The 14,472-nt window shown below is 39.1% G+C and overlaps 1 protein-coding gene across 1 annotated transcript in view; it reads left to right on the plus strand.

Moving 5' to 3' along the window:
* Positions 1 to 14,472, plus strand: part of LOC107269990 (plasma membrane calcium-transporting ATPase 3) — a 128,900-nt gene that overhangs the window by 24,693 nt on the left and 89,735 nt on the right. The window contains exon 3 of the mRNA XM_025087396.1: positions 10,105 to 10,146. The gene's annotated coding sequence lies outside the window, so the exon portion shown is untranslated. The remainder of the gene's footprint in view (positions 1 to 10,104; positions 10,147 to 14,472) is intronic.

The raw sequence follows: 14,472 nt of genomic DNA on the forward strand, positions 1-14,472 counted from the left end.
CCTTTTCCCCCTCTCTCAATTCAATATATTTCTCCCATTTCAAGTAGCATCGATCGAGCACGCGCAAACGGCGGAGTCGAAAAAATACAGCCGGGTTTAATTTCGTACAGCCGGACCGACCGAACACGACGTTAACAAAGCAGCGAGCCGGAGCGAGAGGGAAGATCAGAGGGACGAGACTTCGAGGACGTGCGAACGCGAAATAGATAAAACGATGAGTAATAATGCTAAACAATGGTTAACTGTTAAGTTTAACATAACATATACAGGCGCAGATATAGAGTGGCGAAGCACTAGCAGACAGCCTCGGTGTAAACCGTCCAAAAATAACCATACAGCTACGTTCCGCTGACGCTGCGCCTTCAGGATTGGCTGGTATTGCTGGTACAGCTGGTATAGCGACGGTGCTGCCACCGAGAGTTGCGGCCGCCTCGAGCAACTCAGGCGAGGAATCGAATGCATCCGTTAAACTAGCCGCACTTGTCCATACTGCGTCTTCGTAGCCGCAGGAAGCCGTTACGGGTCCTCTGAAAATTTATCGTCGTTTACGTTCACCTTTTTCCCTAGCTAAATTTTCCTTCGATTCCCAAAAGTGGGCGGGTACCCTATAGAATCTCGGGTTCGGGCTAGATCGGGAACGCTCGTTCGCGCTCGTGTTTATTTCCGATTATACCGTGTTATACCGGGCAGACGTATTGTATCGCATAACGCATCGGCGCTTACGTTAATTGCGTAACGATTACATGTGCGGTACCGTGGCAAATAGCTTATCGAGAACTGACTATTGGTTTTCCGTAATTTCTTGTTTTTGTTTTTTGCTTTTTCCCCCAATACTGATTCCACGTGAGAATTTTTCTACATTGTTTCACACAAATTTTTCCATTCGAATTATGTAATATTGACACTAGTCGATACACATCTGTTACCTTCGTACGAACGTAGTACAAATATTTCAGTGATGGGAATGTACGATGGGAATCGGCTGATCGTAAAATTTCAGAAAAAAACACATTTTTTCGAATTATTTAATCCGATATTAATTCCACGTAATTATACGTGCCGGTAGTTAACTTTCTCAAATATCCGTCCGACCACTCTTTCTCCCACGTGCGGGAATAATATCGTAAAATCCTCGCGGATGAAGAGAGAGAGTAAGAAAATAAAAGGAAAGGATATCGAAAGGGTGAGGGAGAGAGAAAAAACATAAAGCCTAATCGCCCAGAGTAATTCCTGAAAGTGGGCGCCAGGCGTCCTTGGCCGTCTCGACGATCGCCTCAATCCTGTTCTCCTTTACGATCGTCCAAGTCGGACGTCATCGGGGTCCTCAAATAACGGCGACCAATGAATGAATTATCACGATACAAGATACCAAGATACAATAAAGAGCCCTATATCGTATACACAAACATCCCACTATAGTATAGATATAGGATGCTAGTGAGTCAATAGATAAAGATTAAAGATAGTCGATCGCGATAGGACAGAGACCTTTGACAATATGCAATAAAGAATACTCCTCGCACAACCCTTATCGGTCTAACCTAACCTATTGTTTCTAAATACTAACACACACGGAAATCCCACCGCACGTGAAACTCGTCCGTAAGTCCTCGGGGACTTTATTATTATATACTTGAACTTTAACTATGTATATATATATATATATATCTTACTTACCTTGTTTTTAATATACTTTAGTATATGCCAGTAATAGCACCCTTCCTATACCTATATATATATATATCTCTAAGCCACATAGTACTAGGCTACGTATGGAGACCTGCAGGGTAAACCATGTGTGCATATATATATATATATATATATAGTATTTACCATCGACGATGCATCGCACTAGAAACGAAATGGGGTCGAAGCTTCCCTTGTTGTAGCACGAGAAATAACTAAATAAAGCTTGCGCTACCTTCGCTTGTCTTACCTACCCATCTTGCATATCTACTCGTCCTGTACGCATATATGCCATTCAGATGTCTCTGTACATGGGACATGTGCACATAGGTGATTTTCCACAGACGACTAGTTTCTGCATTTTGAGATGGATAAATGAAACTGGAAAGGACGTTTCCGTGCGATGGATATTTCGATAAGTTTTTTCTGTATATATTTTTTTTACGCTAGATGTCACTCACTGTATTCGTTTGGGCCTTTTTGAACGTGGTGAATTCTGGCCACGTGGCCAGTGCAGGTTAGGTTAGCTATCGTATGGTGGCCTAGCCTGAATGGAATTCGTTGTGCTGCTAGGTGTTTGGATTATCTTAGTTTTTTTAGGATACCATGATAACGGAAGTAACTGTGAAATTTTGTAGTTCAACGAGTTTTTCTAGGATCATTTTGATACTTTATCTAACGTCCTTGTAGGAACGGACCACAATATAAAAGTTTTCTACTAGATTCGTCTGGATACAGTAATCGCAATATTCTCAAAACAATTGAGCGAGATGGACGTGCAGTTGCAATATAAATAATACGTGTATATATATACATATAGAGATGAGTGAAACTGAATTTCACAGACGTAACAGGAAGTCCAATCAAATGGAAGTTAGAAGAAGCTCGGTAAATAAATTGAACGTTATGGACATTTATTTTTCTATCCGTATGTACTCGATCGGTCAATGCTCTCTTATCGGATAAAAATATACAAGTTCAACGTCTCCTCAAGGATCAGTGCGAGGGCAAAATCTCACGTTTTATTTATATATCTCATTTCATTCTTTTCCATATGATGTCCACACGTAGTATGGACGTACAGTACGGTACACAGTCTATGGTAAATATTCAGCCCACATCATATGCATCATATGCAAGGTAGTCGATAAGAGAATTTCTAAAAATTTGTCCACCTCGTGAAAAAATATTAATAATTTAATAAAAATTGAAAATTCAAACCTATTTCTCGGAATAAGAAACCGCACAGAATTCCTAGACGTTACGGCGGAGTCTCGACCAGGAACGTACCAACCGCTCGCGTCACCTGGTTCTGCTGTCCAATCAAGCAAGACCACATTCTCTAGGCGCTATTTTTACAGTAGACACGTGGGACGAAATAGTGGAACGCAAACCCGCCCATGAAAAAATGTATATCGGCTATATTGCGGCTGAAATCCCCGCGGGATAAGACTGGGAGATGAAAGAAAAGCGGGAATACAAAAAATGAAAAAAAAGGGTCAAGAAGCTTAAAAATTGGAAATAATTTCTTTCACAGCCGTCTAATATCGTTACACTTAATTTACGTAAGAATAAAATCCTTGGGGACCTACTGTTCTCAATTACAATGGTAACAGCCATGAGTTGTCACACGTGATTATTCAAGGCCGACTAATCACGGATTAATTTTATTTTGTTTAGGTTATATTTCAAAACGTGTAACGCACATGATTTTTTCTTCTTCTTATTTACGACTAGAGCTCTTCAAATTTATAAGCGTTTTTCCGGCTTCGTGCACGTCACTACGTATCTTGGTGACCTTGCGAAACTATCGTAATTGCCATTTACGTATAGACGCATGCGCAGATAATCGTGCGTGCGTAAATATATATATGTCATCCATACGTAATACAAACAAACGTGAGAATTTGCTCACAGCAATTAATGCGGAAATAGTGGTTTACATATGTTAATTTAAAAATATCTAATTATTGTATTGTTTTGGCAATTTTAAGGATGTACAGAAGTATATTTATAATATAGTAAGTGAAATTTTGAATAAATATATTTTAAGTTGCCTCTCCAAACGGGACTTGATTTTGCTTTGTTTCATTTTCCATTCTACCGGCAGTGTATGTACATTTTGGTATATTCATGCGGTATGTCTTCTTATACATGTGCTATGTACAGGCAGCTACGGATCATGTGTTATGTACGCCAATTAACTTGAATGTAATTACTGGTAACTTCTAATGGAACTTTTGGATTATCCAAAAACGCGTTAGCAACATTTGCTCGCGGCTGCACAGCCTCCATTGGCAGCCAGAAGCTCAGAAGCGTGTTCATCTAATTTTAATCACAAACTAGTTGCGATATTGTGCCTGACTCCGACGCCTGACTTCGCGCGACCAACGACGCCGGCGTCGGTTGGCCGACCGAGCGCCAAACTTAATTCACGCTTTGCCGGGAATTAAACGACGCCTCGTTAACGTTGACAGGAGCGAAGGAAAGGAGGTGTCAGACACATTGAAAAAAAAAGTGCCTGGAAAATTGTAGTTTACAAATTTTTTAAACACTTGTCGATGCTTTTTTTTTTCAAAACGCGTCCAACAGGTGTATATTTATCAATGAGATTAATCTGTTGTTTAATTAAATGAGCGGTGTCCGTGTAAATCGATATTCTGGTTATTGAATATTTAATAATGTTTTTTGCGTTAGAATTTTTTTTATTTATTTCACTTTTGACGTTATTCGTTAATGGATTAATTACAGTGTCGTGGATGTCATTAACAAAGCACGGTAATTGGTACATGAATTATTTGCCATTCACAAGTAGAGGCAACATTCGTTAGAACTAAATTAGAACAAGTATCTGTTGTTCGGTAAATGTAACACAGATGGCACCACCTGCGTTTACTATATGACAGAGACTAAACAAGGAATTGCACAGGAATTGCGTGAAATTCCATTGATAGTTGTTAGAGCCAAGGTACTTTCACGGGGAAAAAAAGGGGAAAAAAGAAGTTGTAAAAAAAATTTGAAAAGCCTGAACGGAGTTGTCAATTGGAAAAATCTACAGACACAAAATGGCGTCCGAAGGCAACGAGCCGGTAAAGGTCGTTTATCCCGGCAAGGGCGCGAGACGCGGCGATGCAGCTATTTTTGAATTGTCAATTTGTCCGTGCAGCTACGTTCGAAAATAACTGCCGAGGGAACGAAATAACGCAGGGAATCAAAGTACAGTGCTAAGGAAAGAGATCGATAGAGTATCTATCTGTATTGCAAATTGAAAAAAAAAAAACAATCGAATGCGCTACGTATGAAAAACATCAAAATTCAACTGCACAATGTATTCATTGAATTTTTGCATTTTTTATTATATACCAATAGTCGTACCTATACTGCAGTCAGTTATTTTTTTTTTTTCAAATAATTGTGGAAAATCGAATCCCTTCCTGTATGCCTCAAAGAAAATATTGTCATGCTTAAAGGAGATGCCGTAGGCTGAATGTCCAAGATGCTCGGAGTTGCTCCGCTTAGGCGGTGGCTGGCATTATATAAATAACTCTTTTGGCTGCTCATCGGCTCGCGATCTAGTCACTCCGTAGACACTACAGTCACGTGTCATGTGTGCGCGCGCATATATATATTTTTAATAAAAAAAAGCCCAACATCCAAGAAAATAATAAATTCGATTTTGACTTTGAATATTAAAAATATCTTGCATGAATCTTATGTGGACTCTTGTACGGTATCTCACAGCTGGGACTCGTGTGCTTGATAGTACAACTATTAATAAATCACTATATCTACTCTTGTACTACAGCATAGCACGGTATAGTACAGTATAGTATAGTGTATCCTGTAAATCTCAATTCTCACAGACCCGTGATAGGTTCGGGCTATCATTCTAACGATGATGATGACTCCGCATAGCGAACATTGAGAAATGGCTGGGTTGTGAAAATGATAAATTTGTAAATAGACGCCATTATTGTTCCAACAAATGTTCCTAATGTCTGAATCATTAATTCATTAGAAATTTACGGCGTCTATACTCCTCCGCGTGACGTATACAGTGAATGGTATCACGGTACGCTGAAAATGATGAGACTGATAGTTTTATTGGGAAATCAAACTGATCGATAAATATGAATATTTTGTAAGTGTGAAATTTAATTTAAAATTTTCTGCCTTAATTGACATTCAATTAGTTCGCTTGGTATAGTTGTATTAAAATATATTAATTTTATATATTATAGGTCCTTATGGGCGTCAATATTGTACTGTAAACATTCATCGCTATAGAGAATTTGAAATCTTACCTAATCTCGTGATAGCGCTAAGTGCAACGAGCGGACCCACTGATAACGCACAAAGTTAATAAAATGTACAAGGTCCGGTGAAGTTTGAATTTGACTTTTATAAAATTTGGCAATTTTGATATTACCCAACCATGATAATTTTTTTTTTCATTATTATCAATAAATATTGTATAATATTATTATATAATTGCACGTTTCGGTTGATCTGAATTCATTCGTTAATTATTTCATAATTGACACAACGCACGCGGGTTTTCATTGTTATAAATAACGGTGGGTTTTCATTATCGCCTGAATTTCATTCAAGGTAATTCAATTACGTAAATGAAGTTTTTACCTTGGCGAATTTTGTTATTTGCATCAGGATAAGAGCGATGCTCGTACCACCTAGCATTATAATAGGCAGATTGGGTAACGTTGTAAACAGACATACTTATCAGTTATCAGCATCAAGAACTATATTGGAATGCGTCATAGGGATTAGAGATTTGACGCACGGAACTTGGCCAATTTCAAGACCTTCGAGTGAATGATTAGTTGAGGTATTTTTTGGAAATGTTACAAGTAAATATTACATTTTTTTAGAAACCATATAACCGTATTTTCATCCAAACAAATCAAAGTATTCAATATTACATAATTTTCCAAAATTTGGATATACGGGTTCTAATTAGCTTCTAATTAGTTATAATTCCAATGTACCGTAAGAGGTTTAAGGGTCAAAGGTTAAGACTGTTGGATCTGCCATAAAAAAGTAAGATCAATAAAATTGATTCTCTGCAACTCATTATAGGAGAATCAGGACTGAACCATTTCCAATATAATTATCGTCCGTTAGGCAGGGATTTCCAAGAGACGTGCTGTATATACATAGGTTGATTCTATAGGCCGTTTCATCACTGACAGCCCAACCCTTCCACGTTACCCAGGCGCACTGCGTTACACGCTATCTAAGTCCACCCCAATTCACCGGAACAATGGATACACAGGCGACCCACATGAGGCTGATGTGGTCCATGTCCTGGAAAAGCACAAATTCCCATAGGATGCAGTAACCAAGTCAGGAGTGCCAACGAAAAGTCATGTGCAGTTACGTATTAACCGAAATACCTGCAGCTGCATTGTCAAGCAGAAATTGAATGCAGGTTGGGGAGGGAAAAATGCATATCAAAATTATAATTGCATCCCTAGGCTCTGTACGCAATAGAAAATTAATTAAATGATAAAAAAAAACTCACTCATTTTGATTTGGCATTTTTGAGCAAATTTCTCACCGAGTGGAATTTAAAAAAAAAGTTATCCAATTTCTCTCGTGCTCCTCATTTCTGCAACCATGTTGAGCACTGACGTCCGCGTAGTTGGTATTAAAGACCAGATGTCTGCGTATCTGGTGGCTGCATCGTTTATCGAATTCCGGGGATGGAATGTCAAATATTTCTGTGTCGTCCCCTATGGACTTCACAATCGACGCCCCTTCCGGGCGCGTATCCTTCATTCGCTCTTTTTTAAGCGTCCCCACGTCACGTGGTTATCCCGTGCGAAACTTATATATAGAAACGGCCTGTAGGTGCGCGTATCTTGCGCGGAGCCGCGCGAACCGGCCAGACGAATAAAATTTCGTTGCGTCCACGAGGAGGAAAGCGTGGAAGATTCCGCTTCTTTGTGACGCATCTCAAATCGACTGTACTTCACCATTTTGTGCATATGGTCTGAACATCGTTTAGAGGAAAAAGTACGTTCGCGATAACTCCAAGAACCCAATCAGCTTTACGGCAATAGTAAAAAAGAGAAAAGAGAATCCAAATAAAACACCCAGTACATATAACCTCGATACTCGTATTCGAGTAAACAGCGAAAAGCAAAATGATAAGAAGAAATGTAACTGGTAAAAATCCCCAAAAAAAAAGAATCTCGGGTAAAATTATACTTTAATCCCAGTCACTATTTTGGCATTAAATCGTCATTAGATCAGTATTAAAAGGGATGCAAGGGAGCATTAGACCCATTTCAGTACAGTCCCAATAAAGCTACGGAATACGGGTTTAATTTTCTCGGATTATCCCAACTGTAAATCCGACCCCAGTATGTGCTCGAGATAAATTTTTGTATCGTCTGTACATTTACATCTCTTACGTTTCCCTATAATAATCTTTTACGAGAACATGGAAAACATAATAGTCGTAATGTAACCTACAATTACACTGAATACGTATTTAAGTGCCGCACTAGGTGTGACTGTACTCGTATTCACGTGTGAACGTCTGGCCTTCCTCTATTTCTCTCTGTCTCTCTGTCTTTCTGTCGCCCCATTGTAAACCCAAGGGTGGACACGGCGCGTTCATGCGATTACGGCTGTTTAAAGCGAGGACGATTTATTTTGGTACGACCGGTATACCTAAGCATTTAATTTGGGCTTCGCCTAGACAGGCCGCTGGCAGCGTGGCAGCCTTGCTTCTTGGCAAGTCCCTCGTGCGCTGCGACCAGGCAGACTCGTTACGTCACGTCACAGACTACTGGGATCCTCAACATGAGAATCGAGGGAAAACGCGAGAATGAGGAATGATAAATGATCATTGATCCCGTAGGAATTCGCCTTGATGTAAAAATATAGAGCTTTAAAGAAATTCTAAGGAAGATCCTTCGGACGTTCTGTACGCTTTTTTCTACGTCGTATGTACGTTGGTACAATTTTGAATTTTTTTTTTGTTTTTTTTTTTCGAATCGGGACGAAAATTGAAAAATCAGTTAATCATCGGTACCGATCAATGGTAATCGATAATTTACAACTGGGATTTATTGAAGAATCTCGAGTGTGTTGGCCAATTAGTCTCGAAATCACAGTGGGCCACGTGACAGCTGTCAAATTCGTATTTGCAGCTGATATTACTTTAAATGTATGGAAATTCGATTTACTTACATTTTCCACTGAATACATTTCGTAATTTTGAAAAATTTTTTCCGATGTTCGTTATTCTTGCATATATTACATATTGGACATGTGTGTATATGGATATGTATCATACGTGTATTTTGAAGAGTCTTGCGCACAAGGCGACCACTCGAAATTATTTATGGCGATTCGACACGTGTACTACATTTAACAGCGAGTCCGTGCGATCGTCCATGCGTGTAAAGGACGTTTCAAGAATATCAATTTTGATTTAGTATTATATAAAAATAAAAGTGGACAAAAAATCTAAAATGTGGAAAATAATCGTTTTCATTTAAATACCTTTGTATATTTCTTTTCTATATGCTGTTTTATTACGTATACAGTATCGCGTTGCTGGGCGAAAGTACTGAGCTGTCATTTTTTTGCTTTTTTTTTTCAATCTAACGAGCATCTGCGTCAGTCACAAAGAAGGGAGCACAGGTATTCGTTACCAAGGAAATATGACGATAACAAGATAATACAATAAGAGATTAAAATTCGCCTCTTAATTAAAATTAGTTTCTATATTTCGTTTCAGTGTCAGTTCTTGTATTGTTTGACCATATGCGATTTTTTTTCTTTTTCTTTTCGTAATTTCATCAACTGCTCTTTTTCGAAATTTTTTTACACATGACCAGTCACGTGCTCATTTCTTATTGAATCCTGCCGATAAAGTGTATCGCTAATCAAAGTAATTGGACGACCAGTGAAAAAAAATTGGAATAAAAACGACTGGATTCAGACGGACGGAAAATATTTAATATTTGAAATGTCAAAGGTTACGGTTTTGATTTTACTCCGTTTCTCGTTTTATTCTCATTAGTACAGGTAGACGTTAATGAGCACTCGTTTTTATTATATTCATTATATCAATACTCGCTAATGACGTCGATACCCGATCGTCCATCTGTTTTCGTTGTTGATAGTATTTTTTAATATTTTTTTTTTTTAATTTACTACAGCCATAGGACACTTTTATAAAAAAAATATTAGAACCTACTTCCAAAAAAAATTCCTTTTTTATTTATAAATTGTTTAGACCATATACCTTGTTTTATATATATATATGTATGTATAATACGTAATAACGTATAAGACACACATGAGTATGATTATACATTAGAATACATTAGCGTCTTCGTATGAATACTATATGACGTGATTTCTTTTTCTTTGTTTCAGAAAGAGAAGAAGAAAGAAAAGAAACAATCCGGCCACCTCGCAGTGAGTATCCAGTAATTATATATTTCTATTTTTGCAATTTCTACAGTAACATACATGGTCGAGGATTCATTCGCTCAGGTGCTCGTACTTTATATTCTTGTTTCTCATTTAGAATTTCATTTTTTTTTTCTTTTTTCAACTTTTCCTCTTTCCCTCTGTCCTCCCATTCGCGGAAGCGACAGTAGCCTGTAGATTCAGAGGCAACATATCCGCAAGGGACTCACGTGCATTAGTTGCACCGTTCCACATGAGCTCGTAGGGGAAACAATGACAATTAAAATGAAGTGCGTTCGAATTATTTTGGGAAAAAAAGTTTTTTCCTTTATCAGTCTTATCGGACAAATTTTAACGATAACAGGTCTGATTGTCTAAATTCACAGAATACGGATTTGTAATTTTAGAAATCGATGCACGTTAAGTATATTTATCCGATATAGCCACGTTTAGACGGACTCGAACGTGCTTTCGCATTCGTGTCATAACAATAGATGGTAATTGATAACCGTGGGAATAAATATTTAGTAGAACGAGGTAATAACAGCCAATGATAAAGAATCATTGATATTCACAATATTCGATACGCTTTTGGTATCACTGACTTACACGAGTAATCTGAGTATGAATAGGTAACGAAAATAATTTTTAATTCTGCCTATCGTGAACGACACTTTTTCCTTTAATTAAAATTTTTTTTGGGTTTTCACGTAAATATATACATTTTTCAAATATTTCAATAATGGCACGCGCGGCCAATCAGCGTCTACACACGCCTCTGGCACAGTAGCCTACAGTTTGTTTCGCGCAGTACGAGCTGGCCTTTTTTTGTTGGCATTTGCAAATTCCGCCAAAAAGTTTAAATTGAGCCATTTGAATGCGAATACCGTGGCAATACTGTATCATACGGTCGAACAGGAACACGTTACGTTTTAATAGTAACAAGCTGGAAAATTTGCGAAATTTCTGTTGAAAAAAAAAATTTTTTCAGCGACTACTCATAACTTTTTTTAAATTCAAACAAAGTTAATTAATTTCGTGAATATGGATTAATTAAACGGTACTCATATGTACGCGTTGCGAGATAAGTCTTTAATCACGAGCACACCGAAATCTACCGAAATTAAAATTTCATTGAAATTTTTAATAAGTGAAATTTATATGTTATCGAAACTAAAAGAAAAAAGATTATAAATATAAATTGGCCACGTTCGGAATTTCATCACACTATAAATATCAACCTCCTACATGCTTGATCGATAATGCTTCGCATACGTAACGTATCGGAAAAAATATGTGTCAGGCGGATAAGATACAATTAACTAAGTTAGCGGGTTAACGAATTACAAATTCTCGAAGATAAAAGATCTTTCACAAAATTTCCGAAATTATTCTACGAGACAATTTCTATATAAAAATCAATTTACGAAAGTATAGAAAATGGTCGATACGAGTGTCAGAGATATCCTGTGGGGAATCGTTAGTGGTTGATTAGATCATATCTGTTTTGTTGGTCAGGGAGGAGGGGGGGGCAGGGATAAAAGGGGGAGGTTAAGGGTTGACAAGATTTACTGCGCAGAATCGTTATCAGTCCCTTCTTGACATAAGTAGGGATGGAAGGGTGAGGATCCGGCAACTTGGGCTACCCCATTACTTATTCGAAGATCCGTCACCTTTTTGTGCCTCCATATGTGTATCTGTATATATTTATACTGCATATAACACATGTGAGTAATACATGCATCCCTGAGTCTAAACCCACTTTTAAGCTAATCCACACTCTGGTAATCCGTCCGACGTTTCACGAGGAAATGTTACTTTTAGTTTAGGGTAGTAAAAGCCCTTGAATTTTTATTTCAAAATTATTATTCATTACGACTCGTATCGTAGACTAATCAAATACGATATATAGGATTTATCGTTATATATATGAATTGTAACGCACAAACGCACGTGCTCAGGTCTACTTGACCGATACCAGACACGTCTGACCCAACTCTGGCATTACTCACTCGCCGTCTCTTTTCCTTGGATTTATGAATTCTCCCCATATATCCCTATTGCAGCGGCACCGGTCCCCTCTGTGCATTCTAAAAAAAATATGGTCACGTGTTCAACATTTTTATTATATAATTTTTTCATATTTTCCTTTTTTTTATCACAGTATATTCGTCCCTTTATGTTCGCCGAAGATCCGTTGCGAATGCACGTGCACGTTACGTCCTTGAAGAAAATATTGAAGTCCCCATCTGTACGGTATCACCTTTACAGTATAGATACTATTTTTTTTCGTTCTTTTCTATTCCACGTAGCTTTCGCATAAATCGGAAAGTACATAAGACCGTAGCGCTACCTGAGAATTTCTCGTTACATGCAGTCGAACTAGTTTTTTTATTACGACGTAAGAAACTTCTCGATCGCATATTTCGAAAAAAAATGCAATATTTCCTTCCGCCCCTTGATCCTTCTTTGACTTTTCCTTTCCTTTTCTTCCCTTTTATTTTTTTCTTCCCTTCCACCCTTTTCCACTTACTTTACGTCTCGGCATATTTTCTCATCTTCCACGTCCGTTTCTCGTTTCCCAATCAACCTCCTTTCCTCTTGGCTTCTTATTTTTTTTTTCTTTACTCTCTCCTTTCTCCCTGTTTGTCTCTCGCGCGTCCCTCAACGCGTAAACTTTGCGTCGTCCACTCGGGGCTCATGTTCACCACCCCCCAACCGCAACCCCCTTCCTCACCTCCGGACTCGTGGCATCGCTCAATGCACTTTTCAAGCTACCGCACACTTTTTTATCGCGTTATCGCGTTGCCGTATGGACACGTGCTTAAAGTACGTGCATTCATTTTTTACACGCCGGCAGCCACTGGGAAAGTCAGTTGTGCCAATGCTTGTTTTCCAAGAGACGTTACGCACGCTGATTGCGCCGGCTAATCAATGCAATTATTACATCGATCGACGCGCAGATGATTAATTTCCTTTTAGGTAATTAGAACAAAAATATATTTTTTTGTCGAAACTTTTTGTCAAAAATCATTTTTGTCTCTTTTTTACTTGATTCAAAAGTGTTAAGGAAAATAATAATAAAATTTTGGGATTGTCGTCCGACATATTGCGGTTTGCATTTACTTTCGATTGACATGGAAACGCGCCTCTGCGGACTTACGCGTGTGCTTACCTACGCACACGCCTATGTCTTTTGACATGTGGGGTATGAATTTCGTAACACGTGTCTATTCGCATATGGGAATTGCTTGGGGTGAAGTTAGGTTAGATTTGGCGACTCGCCGTGAAGGATGGAAAGGTAGAAGGCAAGGAGTGAGAAGAGCAAAGAAGTTTCTACGCGAAGACATAAGGAAGACATCGATACGACGTCGGTCGACACTTGAGGATCCGACGTGAATTGGAGCCTCGTACACGCGGAGTGACGCCGTGGCGTCGGACTCGAGCACGACGTCGGCGTCGTCGAGGTTAGACCGCACCCGGAGCTCGAGGTAAAGAAAAATTATCGAAAAAGAAGGTCGTGGAAATTATAAAAACAAATATAATCAAATTTCCACAAGACGCATGACTGCTGAAAAATATTTTGCAAAATTATTTTCGACACGAGAATTTCGAAATTCATCTCGTCCTGACAATCGTACAAGGGTGCAATCTACCCTAGCAATTTTGTATTTCTCCAAAGTAGCATATTGGAAAAATAAAAATTGCACACACCGAAACTATCTTGGTCTGCACTGAAAGGTTTAAAGCTCAAGGGGTTTAAAATCCAAATGAACCCTCCACTATGGCCATCCTAATAATCCCCTAGTGCTGATCTGTTTTGTTGCCATACTACTACTATCTATACGTATAGTCATGTTACGGGAACTTAGGCTAGGATACAACGTGTATCGCAGCATACCTACCAACCTAGCAACCTACCAACCTACCAACCTACCAACCTACCAACCTATCTATCTACCTACGAGCCACCTACGAGCAAAGAGAGGGATGGCTGGTTTAGCAAGGGTGGAAAACGGGCTTGGTCGCGATAGGAGCCGCTCTCGGGGGGTTGGTAGGTTGTAGGATGCCGCCACAGCCGTCGAGGAGGGTTGGCAAGGGCCGAGGACAACGAGCTCCGTGGTTCCTAGAGGGGCGCGGGGGGCGCGGGGGGGGCGCGGGGTGTCTGGAGGCTCACGGGGTTGGATGCGAGCTGCGCTGTCCGATCAATACGGAACACACTCTCCTTCCTAACACTCCGCCGGCAATCCTCCAGAATCGCGGTACATCGGATTCCTCTATCTTCCTTTCTCCCTCTCCTTATCCTCTTCCCCCCCCCCCCCCCAATCCCTT

Source organism: Cephus cinctus, unplaced genomic scaffold (genome assembly GCF_000341935.2).
Source record: "Cephus cinctus unplaced genomic scaffold, Ccin1 Ccin1_scaffold0695, whole genome shotgun sequence".
NCBI classification, from domain to species: Eukaryota; Metazoa; Arthropoda; class Insecta; order Hymenoptera; family Cephidae; genus Cephus; species Cephus cinctus.